Source organism: Cupressus sempervirens, chromosome 8, assembly GCF_028749045.1.
Source record: "Cupressus sempervirens isolate cs-2001-9-10 chromosome 8, ASM2874904v1, whole genome shotgun sequence".
Classification (NCBI taxonomy): Eukaryota; Viridiplantae; Streptophyta; class Pinopsida; order Cupressales; family Cupressaceae; genus Cupressus; species Cupressus sempervirens.
The window spans coordinates 826,212,460-826,235,145 of record NC_143125.1 but is presented as its reverse complement, the minus strand read 5'-3'; the positions used below and the strand labels follow the sequence as shown (position 1 = coordinate 826,235,145).

The 22,686-nt window shown below is 33.4% G+C and overlaps 1 pseudogene; it reads right to left on the bottom strand.

Annotated features, from left to right (window-relative positions):
• LOC149544952 (universal stress protein PHOS32 pseudogene) overlaps window positions 1-8,416 on the bottom strand; it is a 104,299-nt pseudogene extending 95,883 nt beyond the window's left edge.
• Window positions 8,417-22,686: the final 14,270 nt, after the last annotated feature.

Sequence of the window (22,686 nt, the reverse complement as noted above, 5' to 3'; positions counted from 1 at the left end):
AGTCTTATCTTTCCAAGTTATCCCAAACGCATCAAAACATTAAATCATATTCCATACAACATTCCTATATTGTTTTAATCTTTTGTTTTTTGACACATAAGCATTCCTTACTTGGGATACAACCAATTTAGAATCTCCTATCAAATGCAAACATTTTATCCCATGCTTATGAGCTAATCTAAGGCCTAATAGAAAAGCCTCATATTTTGCTATATTGTTGGTACAAAGAAAACTCAATGTAAAAGAGAATTTGTATGTTACCCCTACTAGAGATATCAAAAAAATACCTACACTAGATCCATCCTTGCAGCAAGCACCATCAAAAATAATAGTCCATAAATCACTTTTGTATGTCTTTGTGTCAGCTTCTATTTCCATCTGAGACTTATGCTTGGATTTCTTCGAAGTTAGAATCTCAGCTTGAAATGCATTGATATCTGTATCCACAAAGTTTTTCATATCATCCTCTATTTCCTCTTCTATCATATATATACTTTTAGGCTTCATGTTTACTTTTACTAGATTAGCCTCAATGTTGAAAGTAGCAAATGATAAATCACATTGTAAACTCCATCCCATGGCAGCACTCCACTTTCTAGATAACAACATGCCATACTGAGGAGGAATATCAACAACCAATACACTCATAGAGAGCTCTTTGTTAGGATAGGCTATCAGTCTATATGGTAAAGCATTAGTGGTACCTATGACTATCACTTCTCTTTCATCCATAGCACAACATCTTCCCTAAGTAGTATCAACCTTAGGCCTAATTCCTTCATTATTTCAAAAGGCATTATAGTATTTGAAACACTAGAGTCAATCATAACATTTTTTAATGTTTTATCATTTACTAAAATATTCAAGAAAAATGGCTCAAAATTTCCCAAACATTGATTTATAGAGTTATCCAAGAACATCTGAGTAAATTGAGACACAACTACTTTAGCTTCCTTGTCTTTTTACCTTTTCTTTACTACTTTCCTTGAGATTGTGATTTTCATTACAACCATGTCTCACCTTTATATCAGTATCTCCCAACCAACCATGTCTCACCTTTATATCAATATCTCCCAACCATTCTATGGCTTTATTTTTGTGTTCAAGGATCCTTAATAATTTTGACAAAGGGACTTTGACAGTGATTTGTGATAACACAATAGTCATATCTATAAAAGAATCATATGGGCTATCAATAGCCATTCCCTTTTTGTCATGATGTTTATCCAAAATATTTATAATACTTGGTGATTCTTTCCACTTATGGTGATTTTTTTGGTATCTTCTCATCTAACTTCTTGGGAGCATTATTTGGGGAATAAAAAATCTTGGGATTATCCACCTTCTTTGGTTCCCATTTTTTATTGGAAATTTTAACCTTCATAGTAAGGATTGTTTCAGGCTTCACAAGTTCCCCCTTTTTAAGATTAATTCCTTTTATAAACATACCAGACACCTTGTCATTACCGTCTTTCTAAGCCATGTTTCTAGTTTGCACTTGAGCTATCATATTGGTAGTAATTTGATCAATCTCTTCCCTAGTAGGCTTCCGCAATGTCACTTCTTCTTTGGAATTTACCATATTACATACATTATCTTCACCATCATCCTCATCAGAAAAGACTTGTTGCTGCATTTTACTCTAAAACTATCTTTGCTCATTTACATCTCTTTCATAATCTTCACAATTAGAGTAATCATAGTGTGACTCAAGCATGTTACATCCTACATCAACATTGTTTTCTTCATGTTCCTAACATCCTTCTACTGTAGTCTAATTTCCAAGGAAGGACAAGGCTACTACACAAGACTCAGGGGCATGGGATAATTGACACACAAAGCACCATGTAGGCTCAGCAATGAACTCAGGATGATCCACCAAATTTATAGAGTTTTTTGATAAAGGATCGTGGGTCACCTTGTTGTTGGTATTCATGGGGGGAGGGACACTAGGCTGACCATCTTTCCAAGTGGTGTTATAGGGCAAATTTTGTAACCTATTCTGTCTATTAAAATTTGAATGGTCAGGGACCTTGTTTTTAGTGGGATTCCTATCATTCTTTACCTAAGGGAGATTTAGGCTCTATATAGAATTTAGAACTTGACTCATCTCACTGGGCTCTTGCTTTATTCCACCTACACTTATATGATATTTCTTTCTATTTCCCTTATTCCTAAACAACCTAAGATCATCTCTCTTAAATTCTAATCTCCCTAAAATTCTCAAATTATTTTCTACATTTATAGCAATCCTGAAAGCATCTCTTAAAGTCCTAGGTTCTTTATCCCTAAGCTAGTATGCCATTTTTCCATTAAAAGCATTCAAGTAGGTAATCAGACATATCTTGTCATCAACTCACATGGCTTTCATGAGCTTATACATCCTTTTTTGGAATCCATTATTGAACTCAGTGACAAACTCATTAGGTAGCCTCTTAATGTTACTAAATTCAATTAGGATATAACTTTGATTTTGCTTGTCACCATATTGCTCTTTGAAATAGTATTCAAGATCCTTCCAATCAAAAATAGATAATTCAAGAAGTCTTTTGAATCATTCTCTAGCATCTTCAATAATGACTAAACAAATAATTTCATGATAACATCTTTAGCCTCAACCTCATAATCACTCATCGTATCAAGAAAACTCCTCAAATGGTCCTCACAAGTGATAGCATTGTTCCCAGCAATTTTAGGCAATTTTTTCCTTATTTCTTGTGGAATGGGGTTAGGGAAACCAAGGATTCCATGAAAACATATTTTCCTATAACTCTCTAATTGGATAGGTCCCCTTTGTAAATCAATCTTAGGAAGATGGTTAATATCTCTCTTAGTATTATCCCTAGTATCACTAGTGCTAGCTTCACCAACAAATTTGTTAAGATCTACTTTCTGTGAAAATGAAGATAAGAAAGAGGTAGGTACCTTAGTAATATTTTGATTTGTATCATTAGATCCACCATCATCTTTAGGCATAACTATAGACTGCCTCCTAGAATTTTCCAAGAACTTAATCTTGTTGTTTAGCTTAGCTATAGCTGCTTCATTTTCTACTATTTCCAATCTCTTAACCAATGCATCCTTTTCTTTTCTTTTCTTTCCCAACTCAATATCAAAAGGTGACATGGAATCATGGATCTGAACAATCTTAGTTGGTTCCTTAATCTTAACACCAATCTCCTTCTATTTTCCTTTATCCCTAGCATCAACAACATGCTCTACATCATTTTCTTTATTGTCATTAACTTCTAAATAACTATAGTTCTTAATCTATTGTATTATAGGTCCTTCTAGATTCAGATTCTAGGTATCCAACAATTTTTTTTCTTGTATCTTAAGTTGTTCAACTTGACCTATAATCTATGGTTGCCATGCATTGGTTGCTATCTCATTTTTCTTCTTTAGGGAAGCAATTCACCTAAGTAATGTTTGCTTCTCTTCAAAATATTTCATAATCCTTTCTTCCCTTTCCTTTTGCAATTTCTTATTTATGGCTTCTTGCTCAGCAAGCTACATTTTTAGGATCAGGGATAGTAAACACAAAACTAGTAGTTTTTTCATCATTAAAATCCTCAAGACCTAAGTGTTTTGGTCCTATTTCCTCTTGAGAATAATTAGACAAGAAAGGGTTTGTAATTTGTTGAAAAATATTATTACTATTTCTTTTGTCTAGACTGGATGCACTTTGCTTCCTAACAGTTTCCTGACATACTATCTTGGGAGTGCTAAAAAAGTCATCACTAGATAGACTGGGATGGGATCTAGAACTTTGGCAAGATGATTCCGTTTCCACAATAGAAAAAGGAACATTCTCTCCCCTTACTACTTGCTCTTGGGAATGATCATCTCTATGCATCTGAGACCTTTCACAACCCAATTTTGTCTTCCCTTAGGAGGGAGATCAGTTTGTAATTTAATTCTTGGGTTTTTCTTCAAATTTTCTTGTGTGTTCTTATTCTCCATGATTTGAGATAATAACTTTCTAAATAATGACTGTGGTTAAAATCTTCTGAGTCACCACCCACCCTATCAAAATGGGAATAATTGCTAAATAGATCACAATTACTTCACTAATGATTTCAAAAAAAATGCAAATAACCCCCAAAACCACAAAAAAGTGCCCGTGAAAATGCCTATCTTAAATTCTACCCAAAGGAAACACATATCTTAAATGATATACTAGTTTATGACAACATAGAGTGTTATATCCACAATAGAGTCACCATTTTTCTGGTGTGTAACACTATTGAACAACAAAATGTTCAATTCCAAAGCAATCATACTCACATAACCCAAGGATTAGCCACTTTCTATTAACAATTACATGTGCAAACCACTTGGATCCATCTTCAACAAAACAAAGGATGGTTTCTACTCTTTAGGCTCTATAGGACCAAGGTGGGTGTACCTAAGGGATGATTTAAATTATATTAGTTTCATTCTGATTCTCATCTTCCATCCTTAAACACATACACAATTTATCTATTATTTTGACATCCTCAGATTCATATACATCCCTCATAAGTATATTTGATCGTAATTCTCCTTGGGTTTACAAATATTTCTAGAAAAAGAAACTACCTAATGTAGGAGTTGATAAAATCCAACTCCATAGCTTACCAAGATCACCTGCATGCAAATAACCTATCGAAGGGAAATCAAGAAGGAAGAGGTGGAGCTTGGAAAAACCCTAAATAGACTTGAGAGAGAATGTATTGCAAAAACAAAGAAAATGTATTTACAATTGAAAAATGAGTTGAGAAAATACAATGAGAGAGCCCAAATATTAAGGCCTCATGGAAGCTTGTAGAACAAGCTAGAAATTGGTAGAAGATAAGGTTGACAACTAAGCATATGTCCACACCAAGGTGGAATATTCTAGAAGGGAACAAATGTCTATGTTGTCAACAACTCATCACTACAACTATTAAATGCATGCATTAACCTAAGTAAACTTAAGTAAATAGAATAAATAATTAATAATTAATTATTTACTCTAACAATCCCCCTTAAGTGGAACTTAGGGGAATTCCTTAAGCTCAAAAAGACTAAAATAAAATGTAGAATGGGTCTCGGCAACAAGGCCATGTTAGGTACCCATGTACAATGCAAAGAAATTCAACCTCTAAAAATGGGAAAAGAGAGAAAACCACATGGGAAAAATCCTCCCCCAAAAAGAGTTAAACCTAGTGAAGTATCAAAGAAGCCTCCAATTGGAGGAATGCCCCATAAAATAGGAATAAAGAAGGATAATGAAGAGAATTGCTGAAGCATGAAGAAGCCGTAAAATCTATCATCAGAAATAAATTGTTGATCTGAAGAACCTCCATAGAAGAAGAAGGCATGAACTGAGCATGTCTATATGGTAGATGATCCATCTCACCAAAATGCATAGGTAGCCAACCATTACAATTTCCTTGTATGTAGGATCAATCATTGAATACATAGCTCACACTATCAAACCATCAAACCAAGGATGCATTAGAAAAATGACCCTAGAGAGCCTGGTAGGGGTGCTGATGTAGGGTGAGATCATGCTGATGTCAACACTTCACTACAAAAAATTTGATGGCTTTATAGTCATCATAACAAAAAAATGCCATGTGGCATGTCACGTGGTAGTGCCATGTGGATACCATGTGGCAGGTGAGTGACATGGTAGGGTCCATTTGGCAAGGTGCCACTGTGGTACCCATGCCATGTGTCACCTCCATAACATGTTGACTATGCTCAAACAACTCCATGCATTGCTAACTATGCTATAGGTAGAGTAGAGCTAAGAAAAAGAGGTGTAGGATGGTGGAGGTAGTGGGAATAGAGGTGCCATGGTGCAGAGAACAAGAGGCATCACCAAAAAGGGTGTCGCATGGGCTGAGGCAGTGGTTGGGCATTATAAGGGTAGTGAGCTGATGTTTGGTGGAGTGCATGTAGAGTGCAAGTGGCCCCATAGTGGTCACTAGGTGGTGCCATAGTGGTGTGGCCCAAAATGTTTTTTTAAAGTTTTTTTGCTTAGATTGTCCGTACAATTGTACAACAGGGCTTGCAACCAATTTTTTTTTGCTCCTAGAGCTCTATCTCCAAAATTGACAAATTTTATATGAGTCCTAACTCTAAATGGCCTTCTAGATCCAATGGTAGTGTCCATTTGGGCCCAAGGTGCTCTAAAAAATTGCTCTTCCCTTGGATTGAAGAAAAATGTATCAAAAAACTAGGGTTCGTGTCTCTGAATCATGGCTTCAAAAAAATTTCAACCAAGAAGAAGAAGGGAGGCTCTAATACCATGTAGGAGTTGATGAAATCCAACTCCATAGCTCACCAAGATCACCTACATGCAAATAACCTATTGAAGGAAAACCAAGAAGGAAGAGGTGGAGCTTGGAAAAATCCTAAATAGACTTGAGAGAGAACATATTGCAAAAAAAAAAAAAAAGTATTTATAATTGAAATATGAGTTGAGAAAATACAATTAGAGAGCCCACATATAAAAGGCCTCATGGAAGCTTGTAGAACAAGCTGGAAAGTGGTAGAAGATAAGGTTGACAACTAAGCATATGTCCACAAAAAGGTGGAATATCCTAGAAGGGAAAAAAATCCTATGTTGTCAACAACTCATCACTACAACTATGAAATGCATGCATTAACCTAAGTAAACTTAAGTAAATAGAATAAATAATAAATAATTAATTATTTACTCTAACACCTAAGACATAGAAATTAGATGTAAACAACTACTAACCAAAATTTATAACCTTGAACAAAATGGAATGAAAATGATTTTGAATTTATAAATAATCTAATATGTAGTGGTAGAGTTCACTCTTACTCACTTTTGACTTATGTGACCAGTGCCTTATCCATTGGGCAAAAGATTAACTATTGGTGGGAGATCTAGCTAAAATAACTTGTAAATGAATCTATCAATTGTAACCACCCATTTCCATTGTTATGAAATATTCATGTCATGAACTCGTAAAATCTACTGATCTACTAAAGCATTTACATAATCCCTTGAGTTGAAAGCAACAATAGAACTAGTATTCAACCCATCCAGATTGCATTCAATCAATTAAACCTCATTTAAATAACATCAAAGTAAACAAACTCAAAATGGAGATAGAAATTAGTAACATAAATCTAATGTAAGTACCTCTTTGTATTATCCTTTTAGATGACTAATACAATGACCAATAGAAACTCATTGAAAAGCCCAGAATATCTTGCCGATTCTATCATTTCTATATATCATCAAAAAGTACACAATTGAAAGCAAACTCAAAACAACTACATACAACTAGACTGATTGTACTTTTCTTTGAAAGAAAACAAAATTATACAAGCCATTTAGACCCATCACAATGCCTTGAAAACTCATTTATATAACCATGAGTTGCAACAAGAAAAGGGAAATTGTGACTGACAGGTGTCCTTTTACAACAAGGGAAACAACAAAACTTCTCAAAATATTTTTGATCCTTAACATAAATAGAAAATGGTAGAAACAGTTGCAAATGACAATTGGAGCATCAAATTCTCAATTTTGTCTTCTTCTTCAACTATCCCCTGTTGATAAAGCCTTTATCTCTACGATTTCCTCCCATACAATAACTTCTCTCTTTGTTGGCCATTTGCATGCCTTGGTTGTTGTCAACTCACCAACAGACTTTTTCCACCTAGAATTTGTAACTGCTTTCCCTTCTATTATAAATTTATTCATTTCATTTTCAATTTTGAACAAAGTATCAATGAGTTCATTAAAAACAAACTCATCAGTGTCACTGTCAAAAATGGATACCACCTGTGGAAAATTTATAATATGGTCAAAAGAACTAGACCACTCATTCCAATCTCTTACTTGACCATCAGAATTAAGGATTGAAAGAATTAATGAATAAAACCCATTGACCAACACTTTCATCTTATTCTGAATGATTGTTAATTTCCCTATAAAGAATTGTAGCAAATCCTTTACTTTTTCCATACCTTCTTTGAAAAAAATGACCTTATTAGGAAGGTCTAGCTTCTTAACTAATATAAGTATTAATCTATCAAAAAAATGCATGTAAGGTCCGCATTGCTAGAAAATAGGGTCAAGCCAACCTATAGATTCCTTACACATTTTCTTAGTAGCTTGTAAGTTGGTGAATGTATTATGTGCATCTTGAGAGATTCTCTTCACGATGCTTATTCTATGATTTAGCATATTTAGCATCACACCCATCTTTGTTGCACTATTAGATTAGGGAACCTCTACTTCCACACTTACCATAGGCACTGGCACTATCACCCCTATGGGTATATCCTCTATTTGGGCTTCTACTTCCATAGCATGCCTCACCTCCTCCACATTTCCTTGTGCATGCTTTGCCTTTGCTGTAGTCTTGAGTTGGTCTTTTAGGGAAGCAACTTCCTCTTCCATGCTCTGAATCTTTCCGTCAAACTCTTCTATTTTTTAATTCTACACATATCTGGTTTTCACCTCTTCCTCATACAACTTTCTAACATCTAGACACTCATTACATGCAGCTACAAGTATGTCCTCAATTTGACCTTTGCCTCATTCACGAGTGCAAAGTGTTTAACTAGGCTAGAGATTTCTTTGCCAGTGGTATTGTTTAGCATCCAAACAATCATGTTGTCCTAAGTAGTCTCTTCTATATCCATCATTTTAAGTTTCTTGGTGTCAAGGGAAAAACTCCATACCGCTAAGGTCTTTGTATCTATACTAAATCTCGACCCTCTCTTTAGGCCTTCACTTTTTTTGGCTTCATAGCTGATTTCTTTATCTTGCCTTCCAATTTGGTCAAGAAAAAGGGTGCTTTCTATATCCCATCTTGGCACTAAAATCATGACACTTCTATGAACCAACTCCCTAGCTTCTGCAGGTGTCATTGTCTCACTGTTTGGAGCATATGCCAATAGTTTATCCACCAATTCCTTATTCTTCTCAAGATCCTCTCCTGACTTGAGGCTCAATGTGAGCTCATTTTGTTTAATTTTATATTAAAAAAACTTTTAAATTTAGATGATTTAATAAAATCATCATCCTCCATGAATTTCTCAAATTGGATGAGTCTATTATCCAATTTGGAGGCTGTAATCTATAAATCATTTGAGGCTCTTCCTACCTCTATTGCCCTTTCCTACAAGTAATTATGCCTAATATTAGCAAAGTACTGATCATTTCCTGGTATGACCTATAGGGCTCTTCTCACCACCCTCTTTAGGATATGCATGGCTTTCTATCTTTTATTTCCTTTTGCCACCCATGTGGAAGATGATGGCTGCTCCTCATCTTAAACATTAATCTCTAATTGAACATCAGGCTTTGGGTATTCTCTATTCACCATTGCCTCCTCTCCCTTTGGCTCATTTGGCTTTTGAGCCATGAGATGATAAAATTTTTCAACCATTTTCGTCAAATTGTCAAGATAAGGGATATCAATGTAAAAACCCTTGAAATTTTGGTTAGTCCTCTTCAAATAATCCTCCACTTTCCTTATTTTACAATACTTATCTAGCAACTCATTATCCTCCCCTATTGGTACTATATAAGCAATTAAATATTTGATAGGGATTGGTTTGCTAGGAGGCAAAATGTAACCCCTAATGGCTTTGACCTCATTGGTTATATAGTTTTCTAGGTCATACATTCTATATGGTCTAGTGGAAAACTTATACTAGCCTATGTACTCACTTAATTCCTTAAAGACATTCTTCCCAATTAAAAAATCTCCTATGTTAAAACTTCTACAAACAAATGTGGGTTTGTGTAGGGAAGGAGGAATCATCTCTTTGTTCATCAATAAAAATTACCAAAAGAATTCAGCAATAGCTAATCTAGGAGGAAGGTATTTAGGCAATATATGGGGTGGCTATGGGCATGCATAGACTCTCATCAATGTGCACTCCTTAAACAAAAATATATCACAACAATTGTGGTCTAATTTAATTTTCTCATCCAAAAAGGAAGGACTAAGTAATGTTTTCAAAACATTGGGGGCTCTAAAGAAGGTATGATCTACCACTCTAATGATAATAGAACTAAACAAGCTGAAAAATACATTTGCATTTGAATAATGAAAATTCTTATCTATAATGTGAGTCCATAATTGCACAAGAATATCACCTAATTCATTAGAAGTTTTATCAATGAAATCTTGACTGATGTAGTCAATGTTCTTGTACAAGATTAGGTGCATGAGCAATGAATAATGGTGGAATTTGAAGTCCATCATCTCTCCCTTCTTAGCATTCACAATTTGATGGTGCATGTTGTCCATGATGAATCCCACATAATCACATATTGTATTATGGAAAGGGTCTTGTATGTTACATGCTATTAGAAACAACAAACCATATACACAATCCTCTACCCCATAACTTCCCAGAACCTTGTGTAATCCATACATTGTATTCTTGAAGTAGTTCTTGAATCTTCTTAGAGGCAAGTGATCCTCTATTTTATTTGGTATCTGCCCTGCCTTTATGACATTATAGGTGATGTGGGAGACATTCCATTATTCAGATTATGACTCTTATTCCTCCCAAATTTTCCTTGTAGATCATTAATATCAAAGGGCACATCCATCTATCCTTCCAAACCAAAAGTTTCTATGAAAGAAGTCTTGTCAGGTGTGCACAAAATACTCCCATTATGCCTATGGAATGACCTTGTTACAGGGTTATAAGAATTTATCAAAGTCTTCAATAGGTCCATATCAACAAATATCTCTGGGAGTATCAATTTTTCCATGTTCCTATTCAATGGATTACATATTGGTATGTTCTCAATCTTGTTTTGGTAAAAATACATAATCAAATCAAAACCATTGACCTTAGGGAATTTGGCATCCCTGCACAAAAAGTAAGGGTCTTTGAAAACATGGTCATTTGCTAAAATCGCATTGGATGATCCTAGGAGAATTTTTAACTAGTCCTCTATATGTTTGTTTGGCTTTTAGACCCTTGATTTTGTTTTTATTTTTACTGGACCCTTCTTTTTCTTTCCTTTGGCTGTAACCTCTATGACATAATCAACTTCATCTTCAACTCCTACTTCTTCAAAAAGAACCTCTTTAACCTCCATGTCAGCCATTTTTCTTCAAACTTACAACTTAACTCTTGTAGCAAAAGCACAAAAAATTGCAAAGATATGGACACTTGGAAAATTTTTAGAATAAAAAACACAAGTTCTTTGAAATAGAAAATACTCTAAATGTTCAATCAATTCTTTATAGTTTAATCATGAAATCTACTAGCTTTAATAACTTATGCAGGCATGAGTTTTAATACCACCTTTGTAGGCTATTTGCAAAGAATGTCAACTTTGTAATTCAATCTTGGAGTACTTTTTTTGTGTTTTATTTTACTTGGCCATGGTGAATTTGTCTTTTCTTCTTACTTGGCATGACACCTGAGCTAGTCGCCTTTTTCAAATTTGGTCTTCTGCTCATACATTGAATCCAAACCCTTCAATCCTTGTAACTCTAGAGATATAAATATCAAACCCTTACTCTTATTTGGTGATGCTTCATAAAACTTCAATCATAGAAGCATTACCCCATTTAAAACATTGTCTTGCAATCTACTTTATGCTCCTACATTCTTTGAATTATGCTTTTCACCCTTACACACATTGGTGCATCACCAAAAACCTTGAAAAAATGTTGTATGCCCTTACGGTGGAAATGTAGCACCGCAACCCTCCAAATCTTTCTATGCGTTCTTACGCTAATGTACCACTGGACCCCTTTGAAAAATTTCTACTGATCATACGCTACAAGCATCTCCCATAGCATCAGAAAGCCTTTACAATCTACCTCCCACTCTTATGTTTCATCCCCTTCATAGTAGCATAAAGCACTCATCTCATTCCCCATTTTACCTTTTACACTCATATGCTTAAACTAATCTCATATCCATAGAGAAAGAGATGAAGCACCTCTTCATCCACATAGTATAATTAAAAACATAAGAGTATAATGGAAAACATTTCTCTCAGCAAATCAATGACCCATATTAAATCTCAGAATAAATATCTCAGTTGATTTAAGCACATGCAAAATGAAAGATTTAAGTTATTCCCCACGCAGACTAGGCCCATTTGTCATCTATGATATGTCATCATTTGATTCACTCATCTTAGGGCCCAAGTGGAAATTTTTTAGGTCCCACATGACATATTCCTCTTTATGTCATCACTTTACGATTGTTCACAAACCAAAACAACAAAAAATCATAGAAGAAATTAAATCTTGCTTCACTCTTATAAGTTTCCCTTATACATAGAACCATAAAAACCACTTTATATATTTGTGATATGCCTTTTATGGCATGATAGGTCTTTACATTCTTACGCTACTCAACAAAATGTAAGGGCATGAATCTAACTACTACACCTTTCTACCCATCCACTCAATACATTACTCGTATCCTCGTAAATCAAAAAACATAACCACTTTCAAACTTTATTATGCTCATACACTTATAGGAAAAATGTATAGCTGGAGGTTCCTTGATGAATTTCTTTCACTCATTCAGGTTAACTCATCACCATGGAACATAAAGAAACTTACAAAGAATGAAAAGCTTTTATGCACCTTCGTTGTAGGATGCATCATATAATCGGAGAATTCTAAAATGCACTACTTTGCTATTATGAGATACACAACTGTATATCCATAAATCAAAATGCCTTCACACCTTTATGCCAAAGGTGAAACATGATCGTGGAAAAAGAAGAGAGATATTTCAATGCTTCTATGGGAAAACCTAACACCGTAACACCATAGAGGAGTAGAACTTAGGAATTTTGCAAACCCTTTCAAAAAATGGAATACAACTTAGTGTTTTAACATACATAGGGAATTTTAATGATTGTGTTGATGAAAAACCTTGAGAATTTAATAAAATTGAAACCACATAGAGATCAAGACATGAGTAGGGTAACACAAAATTTTGAAAAGTTATAAAAAGAGAAACCCTAATCTACAGGACACAGGGATTACATGATTTTTCACCCATATTTGTGAAACTTCTTTGCACTTTGAAAAATCATACCATAACAACCCATTAAAAATCATCTAAAATAATGAAATTGATCCATAGACCTGAAATAACCAAGATATCCACCAAAATGCAAAAATTAAAAAACTGAATAGAATGTGCATGGACTGCAATCTAGAAAAACTAGTATTAATGGAAATACTATAGAAAGACCTTTCCACTTATATAAAGAATTCCCAAATCAAAAATTGGATGCTCAAGATATGTCTTCAAGAACACAAAATAGAACCCTTCACTTTGATAGCAAAAATAGGTACCATTCTATAAAATTTTACCAATAAAACCTACACAAATACGTCTAGCTTAGAATCAACCTTTTGAAATATTTTGTTAAAAAAAAAATGGAGTGCATATGCTTGAAATATGAGTAAAAATGTGAAGGTAGGTCCAAATAAAGTCAAAATGATAAGTAGAGGTGAAATGCCTCAGTTTCCATACCAACATTTCATGATTTTTGTGTCAAAATGCCTTGACATTCATGTCAACATGGACAAAGTGCCTTGATTTCCATTCCAAAAAAAATTAATTTTTATGCAAACATGCCTTGATTTCCATGCCAAAATGCATCGATAAGCTTGATTTCTATGCCAAAAAAATCTTGATTCCTCTGCAAGTGTACCTCAATTTCTATGCAAACATGCACAAAGTACCTTGATTTCCATGCCAAAGAATCTAGATTTATGTTCAAATGTTACACAATTTATGTGCCAACATACACTATTTATCTTAATTTTTTTACCAAAAATCTTGATTTACATGTCAAAATATTGATTTACATGCCAAAAATCTCAATTTCCATTTATAAAATATCAAGTTTTGTGCCAGAATATAAAAATTATTGCCTCAAGAAACCTACCTAATTTGGGAGTAATTTTTTTCCCTAAGATTCCAACTTTGTCTAAATTAGATGTGCCTTATATGGAAATAAGGGTTTTTGGGTACTACAAGTTCAACGGTGTGGTCCATTTTTTCTTAAAGTGCATCAAAATCAATGACCTCTGAAATCCAAAAAAAAAACATCGAAGAACCCAAAACCTCTAAAAAAAAAACACAAACCTGAAAGCCAAGCCAAATCTCTCAAAAAAAAAATAGTGGCATGAAGATCTGGAGCTCTAATAGCATGTTAAAGTTGATGAAGGATCAACCCCATGACTCTCAAGAATCACCTACATACAAACACCTGCCACATATGAGACATTCTTGATGAGTAAAAAAGAGGTTGCTATTATAAAAAGTGAATGAATGAATGAATTAAAAAGAGATATTAATCTTTATAAAGGAGATCATAACCCTAACAAGAATCTAAACTAGGTTGCATGATAATAATTAGTAAAAGAATTAATTATTATATGCCCAAAGTTTAGCTTAAGTAAACTAGAGATAATAAGTGACTTTTTTCTATTGGTAAATTGTCGAAGCCTAGATTAGTTATTGTTATTTGTTGTAATTAATTAATTTTATGTGTTAAGTGAACTCAAACCCAAGACCTCCCACATGAGAGGCTCACAAGTTACCATTGTGTTGTAGGCTCTTGCTTGAGATAATAAGTGACTTAATATTTAAAACAATATGATTTAATTAATAAAAAAAACCTTTATTACTCTAATAGTTATAATTTCATGGGAATGTGGGATAGTTGATTAATCATTATGATGTAATATAAATTAGAAATGGATAGCTAATATGATTACTTGTTATAGTATTCTAATTTCAATAGATGACGGGAAATATGTTATTACCATGATAAATTTATTTTGTAGAAATGTGTTGGGCATGAGGGTACCACCTACCATTGAGATAACATGTATGAGTCCTAAACTACCTTGGTGAAGGGAAAAATGGACTAGGTAAGCAAGGGTATACCAAGTGATCACCATGAGCTAACCAAGTCAACACATTTAATGAAATAAAAGTATTTACTTAAGGATGAATCAAACTAAGAACATTTGTTACATTTTAGTAATGTAATATCAAATATGTTCTTGTTGGAAATATAAGAGGAGTAATTGAGAAGGGGAGTGAATCAGTTATCAGTAAAATATATCCTAGATCCCTTAGATGTCAAATAAAATTTAGATTGATAAAACTGATTACTATTGATACATGATGAACACACATAATGTTGTAACTTGATAAATGTAGAATGTGTTTAACTTATCAGATCTTAAGATTTTGTTAGTAATTACTTAACCTTAATTTTTCATGCATGAGAGAAAAAAAAAAAAACATATGACACCAGTATTTAACGTGGAAACCCAATTTGGAAAAAACCACCAATTGTAACTAGTTACTATTTTTTACTCTTTTGAAGTGAGCCCTTTTAGGAGCCAACCCTATTAAAGGTTAAAAAACACATTGTTAGGTGTGACCCTATTAAAAGATTTAATCACCCTATTAGAAGTGGCTTTGCAAAAGGTCTTGAAACAATTCAATGGAATTGCCATCTTGTTAGAAGATTTACAAATGGTTGTTAAACCAACTCTATTAAGAGATTTTACATCAATTCTATAGTGATTAGAGAGTAACAATGAAATTACTTGATTGGGATGCAACTAAATTGTTGATTATAGATCTATGTTCTCATACCTACTTATCCTTCAATTTTGCTTCCTCTCTTCTTATCCTTTTTATTCAACTTACATATCACACACTTTGAGATCACAACTTGACCTTATACCTTCCAAATTGTCAAGTCAACTCAAATACAAATTAGAATAACCAATATTCATCACTTTACTTGGTTAGAATTAATAGGTAAAATATTTAAGCTTTACATGCCAAAATAAGAAAATCCTTTGGTAGCCAACCCAGCTCAGTAGAAATTGATTTTGAAGTGATTTCCTACATTAACCAACAAAATCTTGGTTAACATTGCGATGTTAGAAAATCCCTTTGGTAACTAAGTGAACTTAGTTAATACTAACTTTGTTCAACTTTCCCTTTGTTAACCGAGTGAGCTTGGTTAACACTCTTTTTTGCTTAACTTCCTTTGATGCTTGAGTGAGCTCAGTAGATACTGCCTTCTTTACAAAGTAGACCTAGGAACACTTGGTAGACAAGGAAAACTATCTTCACTGACCAAGTGAGCTTGGCATGCACCAACTATTAATTGATATGACATTTGTGTAATATCAAAGACAACACACAATTAATCAGTTATATCCAACAATCTCCCTCTTTGGCATTGATGGTAACACAACATGTCATAGCACAAAGAAATTTTCAGAACAAGACTCTCTCTGTGAGAGAGTTTGTCCCTCTTTGATTTTATATAGAAAACTTCTTATATAGTATTCTTCCTCTATGAAGGAACTACTTAACTTCTCCCTCTACAAAATTTCACAAAAATATGACAGTAAACTTCTTCCTCTTTGACAACACATGCCAAAGACAATTCTAATTAGTATCAATGTACCTTGAGTATAGATTTATCTACAATATGTCCTTGTCAATACTACATCAACTGATTGATCTTCAACTTAGTTCTTGGTGATTAAGCCTATGAACAATATACTAATACAAGGATTTGAATAGGGTTATTTCTTTCTTTTCTCCTACCATTCATGTTTTATCAATCATCCTACAACAAGGTCTATGTTCCTTTTATTCAGAGTTCAAAGTGATGCAAAATTCTTAATCAAACTTCATTGTGTCAATTATGAAATTTAACAAGAAGAGAGTTAACTTTGTGACCACAATGTAGGATTTTTATTTCCTCTTGATACATAAACCTTGAATTGGAAACTTCATCATATCAAATTACTTTTTCATTACCTAATTGAATACTTAAGAATTCATAATTTGAAGACATAATCTATTAACCTACTTTCTCACATTCATATGAAAAACTTGAAATCATATAAAAGCAATGCAAGGATATTTTCACAATATTTTTTTTTCTCTATTATTCATCCTAGTTCAAGGCTCCATCGAGAAAGAACTGGTAAGAAAACCCGATGTGTTTGCCAATACATCAAAATTTGAATACATTTTACAAAATATTACATTTCAAATGAAATCTCTTCTAAATCCTTCACAAGTGCTTTCTTCCAATATCTTCAATTTTTCAAGGCAAAACAAGGAGAAGACAAGAACTGACCCAGGGTAAAACATCACAACATCAAGAGCAATTCAAGCATACACCCCAACCCGATTTTTCACAATAGGTCCAAACATAGAACCTGACTAGGAGGGAGGTGGATTTTTCCAATGGGAGACGTCAATCACCATACCATAACATAGCCCTTTTGGGGCTAAAACTTCAAGAACTTCTATTCTTCTACAAGGCCCTTTCGAGGCTATTTTCACAAAGATTTTCATTCCTTTCCATATTCAAGAATTCACAATATCAAACAAGGTATGTGATGACAAGTAGGGGCCCATACACCCTACCCTCTTTCCCTCCTCTCACCATGAGATGAGACTCTACACCATTGAGGTCCAACTAAGGCCCTTCCCCTGTACATGGCCAATTCTTCCCTTCCAAGGGTGAGTAATGCCAAAAAAATCTCCATGAAATCCCCTCAAAACAAAACCTCAAGACAAGCATAAGAATACATCAAGAACAAGATAAAATTCCTCCAAATCAAACCCAACACACAAGCAAGCAATACAAAGAACAACTCAATGTCTTATGCATGATTCAAGCATGAACAACATGAAGAACAAATACAAAAGATTGAAGAACTCCTACCTTCACAAAATGTTAGGGTAAAATGGAAAGTTGAGAAGATTTTTTCCCTTTTCTTCCTTCAATCTTCAAACTTTCTTCAAAACTAGAGATTGGGTAACAACCCCAAAACTACTCCAAAATGCCTTTAAGTATGATCCCTAACTCAACTAGACTTCAAGTAACTCAAGATGGGGTTTGAGTCACCAACTCATGTACAATACAATCAATTTTCGCAATCAACCAAAAGTAAATTTTTTGAGTGACCCTAAAAGTCAACCAAGGAGGCTAAGGGGGTGGAAAGTACTCCCCACCCATACCCTTACCCCTAGGGCACTTAAATTTAATGTTTTTAAGCCTTAAAGACTTAATATGAACCAAACAAAAGTTAGAAAAATAGTAAGACCAAATAACAACCTTCAAAGAATTACAATACAAAGATAACACAATTTAACAAGGGGTTCGTTTCTGTCTTTCCATTGGATTTCCCAGCTAAATTTCCTGCACACTCATTGCACACATCAATAGTTCAAAAAACACAAGTATATATGTAAAAATATGTATCAAGAAATTCATGTAAATTAAAACATCCATTTTTCTACCATTCAATTGTTTATCTCATTCTATTCATTAAAATTGGAAAAATCAAAGTGTTGGTTCTGCATTCATTCACTACATCATCATACATGTTCATAAAGCATTAAATGAGGAAATCAAATATCAGAAAATAAAGCATCACACATCATAAATAGCATAATAGTGTTCAGTGCATCGAATAATGTTCTGACATATCAAGTCATGAATATAAAAAATAATAGTGTATCATTGATGCTAGGATGGGTTGAGGCGAGGCCTCACATCGATTAAATAATATTTTAATTTGGCCACAATAATTTAAGATTATTCTAAAATAAATTAGTGTTTTATCATAATTTTATAAATTTTATTTACTATAGTTTATATAATTTCTTTTTGAATTATGGAGTCTTTTAATGCTACTTAAAGGTGTTGTATAGTCATGATTTTCAACAAGCAGAGATTAAGAGCTTGACTTTGTACCTTATTCTATTGAAGAAAGAATCTCATCCAATCTCAACAACTCTTACTAAGTTTTTCTCAATATGTGTCAAGTTATGATCTTAGTTTCTATTATATTTATTAGTATTTGTTGAAGGCTAAATACTATTGCAATCACTTTTCGTTAACAAGTGATTAAATTTTCTTATTTCAACCAATTATAACTCAAGATTTTTTCTTTTCTAATTTCTAAATTTATGTTTGTATAGCACACTTGTCAAATATTTTCTTTATTAAATTATCTAAATTATTTTTCTCAGTTGTGATTGGTTGATATGATTGACATCTTATTATTGAATTTCAAGCAACCACTAGTTATTGATGTGACATTTTTGGATGCATATAAATGTTAACTTTATAACATATTCCTTCATAAAAAAATCATTTATTATAAAATTTTTAATATTTAAAAACATTCTTAATTTTTGAGGTCACATTATTAAATTTCATATTACATTCTTAATTTTTTAGGATGCAATGTTAATTTTTAAGAAGGATTCTTAATTAATTTTATAGTACTTAACTAAAAAAAATAGTTTATTTTTATTTTTAGCGTCCTTACTACATTTATTTATATTTAATATTATTATTCAACTAAATTTATTTTCTTGTAATTATTAAATTTATTTTTAAATTCTTAGCGATTAATTATATTTATGTTTTATTGTACTTGTCGTAGGCAAATACTATTGCATTCAGTTTTCTGAAAACTTAATTAATTTCTATCATTTCAACCAATCACGTGCAACTATTTTTTAGTAATTCAAATATATCTAAAGTTATATTATTTATATTTGATTTTTTTATATTAAAAATTTTATATGATTGGTTGAATTTTTTTTATATTATAGGAGCCCTTTTTTCAAAAGGATTTCCATATTGAATTTTTCTGGGCTGAATTTTTGGCTAGTATTTATTTTTATAGATTTTCCTTATTGTTTATTTTACTACATATTACTTTTATAATTTTATAATTTTCCTATCGTGAACATGATTTATTTTTCAATTCCATTTTTTATGAAAAATGTATGCTTGATATTTCTAAAATTTTAAATAAAATTTTGTTGTGAAAAATATTTTTTTTTTGTCAAAAACAAATAAATTTATGACAATTAGAATAATTTAAAAAGTATATATTTATAAATCTAAAATTTAAGCCCTAAATTCAAGTACATTAATTATCTTATAGCTTAACAAAATTATTTTAAATTACATGAGCAAATATTATACTTCTAATAAAAGCTAAATTCAAGTACATTGATCTTTGGATGATTTGAGGAGGCTTTGCATTTTTTCATGGTAGATTTTTGACGATTGATTTCTATCCTTTCCCAATGAAGTTTGTAGCTACCTAGATGCCAAGCATGATTTTTCTTAAGTTCTATTTATTTTCTTTAGTGTATGGTTTCTCCTGACCCCTACCCTTTGGCAAAGGTCATACCCTCAATCTTGATGACTTACGTGGTTCTGATGGAGCCACATATTGTCCCCATTAATGCAACCCACTCGGCTTCTAAATCAAAATCATTCTCTAAGGCCATCACTCATTCGACTACTAGAATTCATGTTGGGGTCAAGTTTCATTTTGCTAGCACCAATGAAGTGAATGGATCTGGTAAGTTCTCTGGGGTAGGCTTGCCCTCTTTCTCTATTTTTGCTAATGATGATATGGTTAATGAAATTATTAAGGAGAAGAATAGATTGTGTGATTCTGTTATTTTTTCATTGCTGTAGATGTTGGTAAATGCCTTCCTCACAAGTTTCTTGATGACTAGTTTCATAACTATTGGAATCTGAAGCTAGGGTTGCATATTTCCTTTTTTAGGAAAATTCAACCTGGATTTATCTTTTTTATTAATTCGGAGGCCCAACAAGTGGTCCTTAAAAAATAGTATTAGACTATTGGGAATTCTTCCTTCCATGCCCTATCTTGGACCCTGAAGGTTGTTCATGAAGAAGTCCTTTCCCTATCCACCCGTCGCTAGATGTTGGTTAAGAACATTCCTCCCTCACCTTCTTGAACCTCTAGGTAAAATCATAAGGATGGATGATACCACTAGACTTTTTCCTCACATGAATGCTAGGGCTCTTATTTCATTAACTCTAAGGATAGAGATTCTTTCTATCTTGGACATTAAAATTGTGAAAGAATCCTTTTCTTGGGCTCTGGAGATGTTGGGTGGTCTTAATACGTGTTTTTTGTGCAAAAATGAAGGACACTTGAGGAAAGATTGTTCTATCCTTAAATGTAAGACTGCATCTAAAACTCAGCCTTCTTCCTCCTCTCCTATTTTGAACCTTGTAGTGAATGTTCTACCTCATCCCACACCTTCAACCTATAATGAGAATGTGGATATTTCTCCATTGGCAGTTGAACTTGCTAAAATGTTTAGCTCCCAAACAATAGTTTCAAAGCCTATTAATTTACCCACTAAAAATAATGAAGAATTTTAAACCATTATCAATAAAAAATGAAGGAGAAAGAAAAACTCCTTTGTCGATTACTTAGCTCTCCTTTCTTAGCTCTCTCCTGTCCCTCCACCTTTTCCCTTAACTACCTTGGCCATCTCCCTTGCATTAGAATCCTCTTTTTGCCCACCTAGACCCAAACCTCCTTGTAGAAATATTGGTAACTTGTTGACTCAAAGCCTCCCTCCTAAAGCCTTTAAAGAAATTGATGATGACTTCACCTTGGAAATTATCCCTGCCTTCTCCATCCATAACTAGATTTCCTTTCCTATTGCTTCCTTTCCTTTGGCTTGTACTCTGAGAAGGCCTCCTCTGTTATCTAACAATATGGAATTGTTTTCTCCCTCTAGACCTGATGATGAGGATTTAGATGATGAACATAACCTACCCCTTCCTAAAAGAAGAGGTACACCATTGGGATCCAAGAACAAAACTCTTTTGGTAAACATGGATCTACTCAAGTCCTTAACACACCCTTAGATGGGTCTTCGGACCCTAAGTGTTCTCCCACCTTTGAAGTTTCCTCATGAATTTCATTTCCTAGAATGTGAGAGGGATTCCCCTGATAGGAAGCATGATATTAAGCATTATCTTGACACTTTTAATCATATGGATTGTTTAATGCTACAAGAATTAAAAGCTACCAGCTTTGTGCTTGAAAGTAATCTAAATTTTATTTGGAAGGATGTTGTTAGGATATATTCCAATCATACTACAAGTAAGGGTGGGGTTGTCATTCTTATTAATTCCCTACAAAATAGATAAAGGTGTGTCTCCCTATAATAGGGTTGTTTGGGTCACTATGAATATTAACTCTTGATCCTTTGGTTTTTGCTCCCTTTATGTTTCCAATAATTATAAAGATAGAGCTGATTTTTGGTCTTGGATCACCTTCATGCCTAGTATTCCTTGGGTTTTTGGGAGAGATTTCAATATGATTGAGTCACAAGAAGACAAGTCTAGGGGTCTCCCCTTCTCCTGGAAGGAGTTAGAAAAATCAAAATGGGAAAAAATCAAACATTACATGAATCTCTTCAACCTCCTTTTTGGTAACTTTGATGGTTATAATGCTAATAGTGTCATGTTGTTATGGTCAAGTTGTTGAGTTGTTAAACTTGCCATCAAGGTTCAAATCTGATGGGGATGAGGTCCCCAATTTATGGCCTCACTGATTCATCTCCAAGTCAAAGCATTTACCCCTCTAAAAAAAAAAAAAATCTTTGATGGTTATAATGGCCTTTGGCACACTTGGTGCACTTTTCAACAAGGGCCTTCTCAATTTTACACTAGGCTAGATAGATTATATGCTAACAAAAAAAATTTCTCCTTTCTCCCTTATGATCTTGGTAACCAAGTTACTATGACTCCCACAACCCTCTTGGATCATCACCTAATCTCTATGTGTA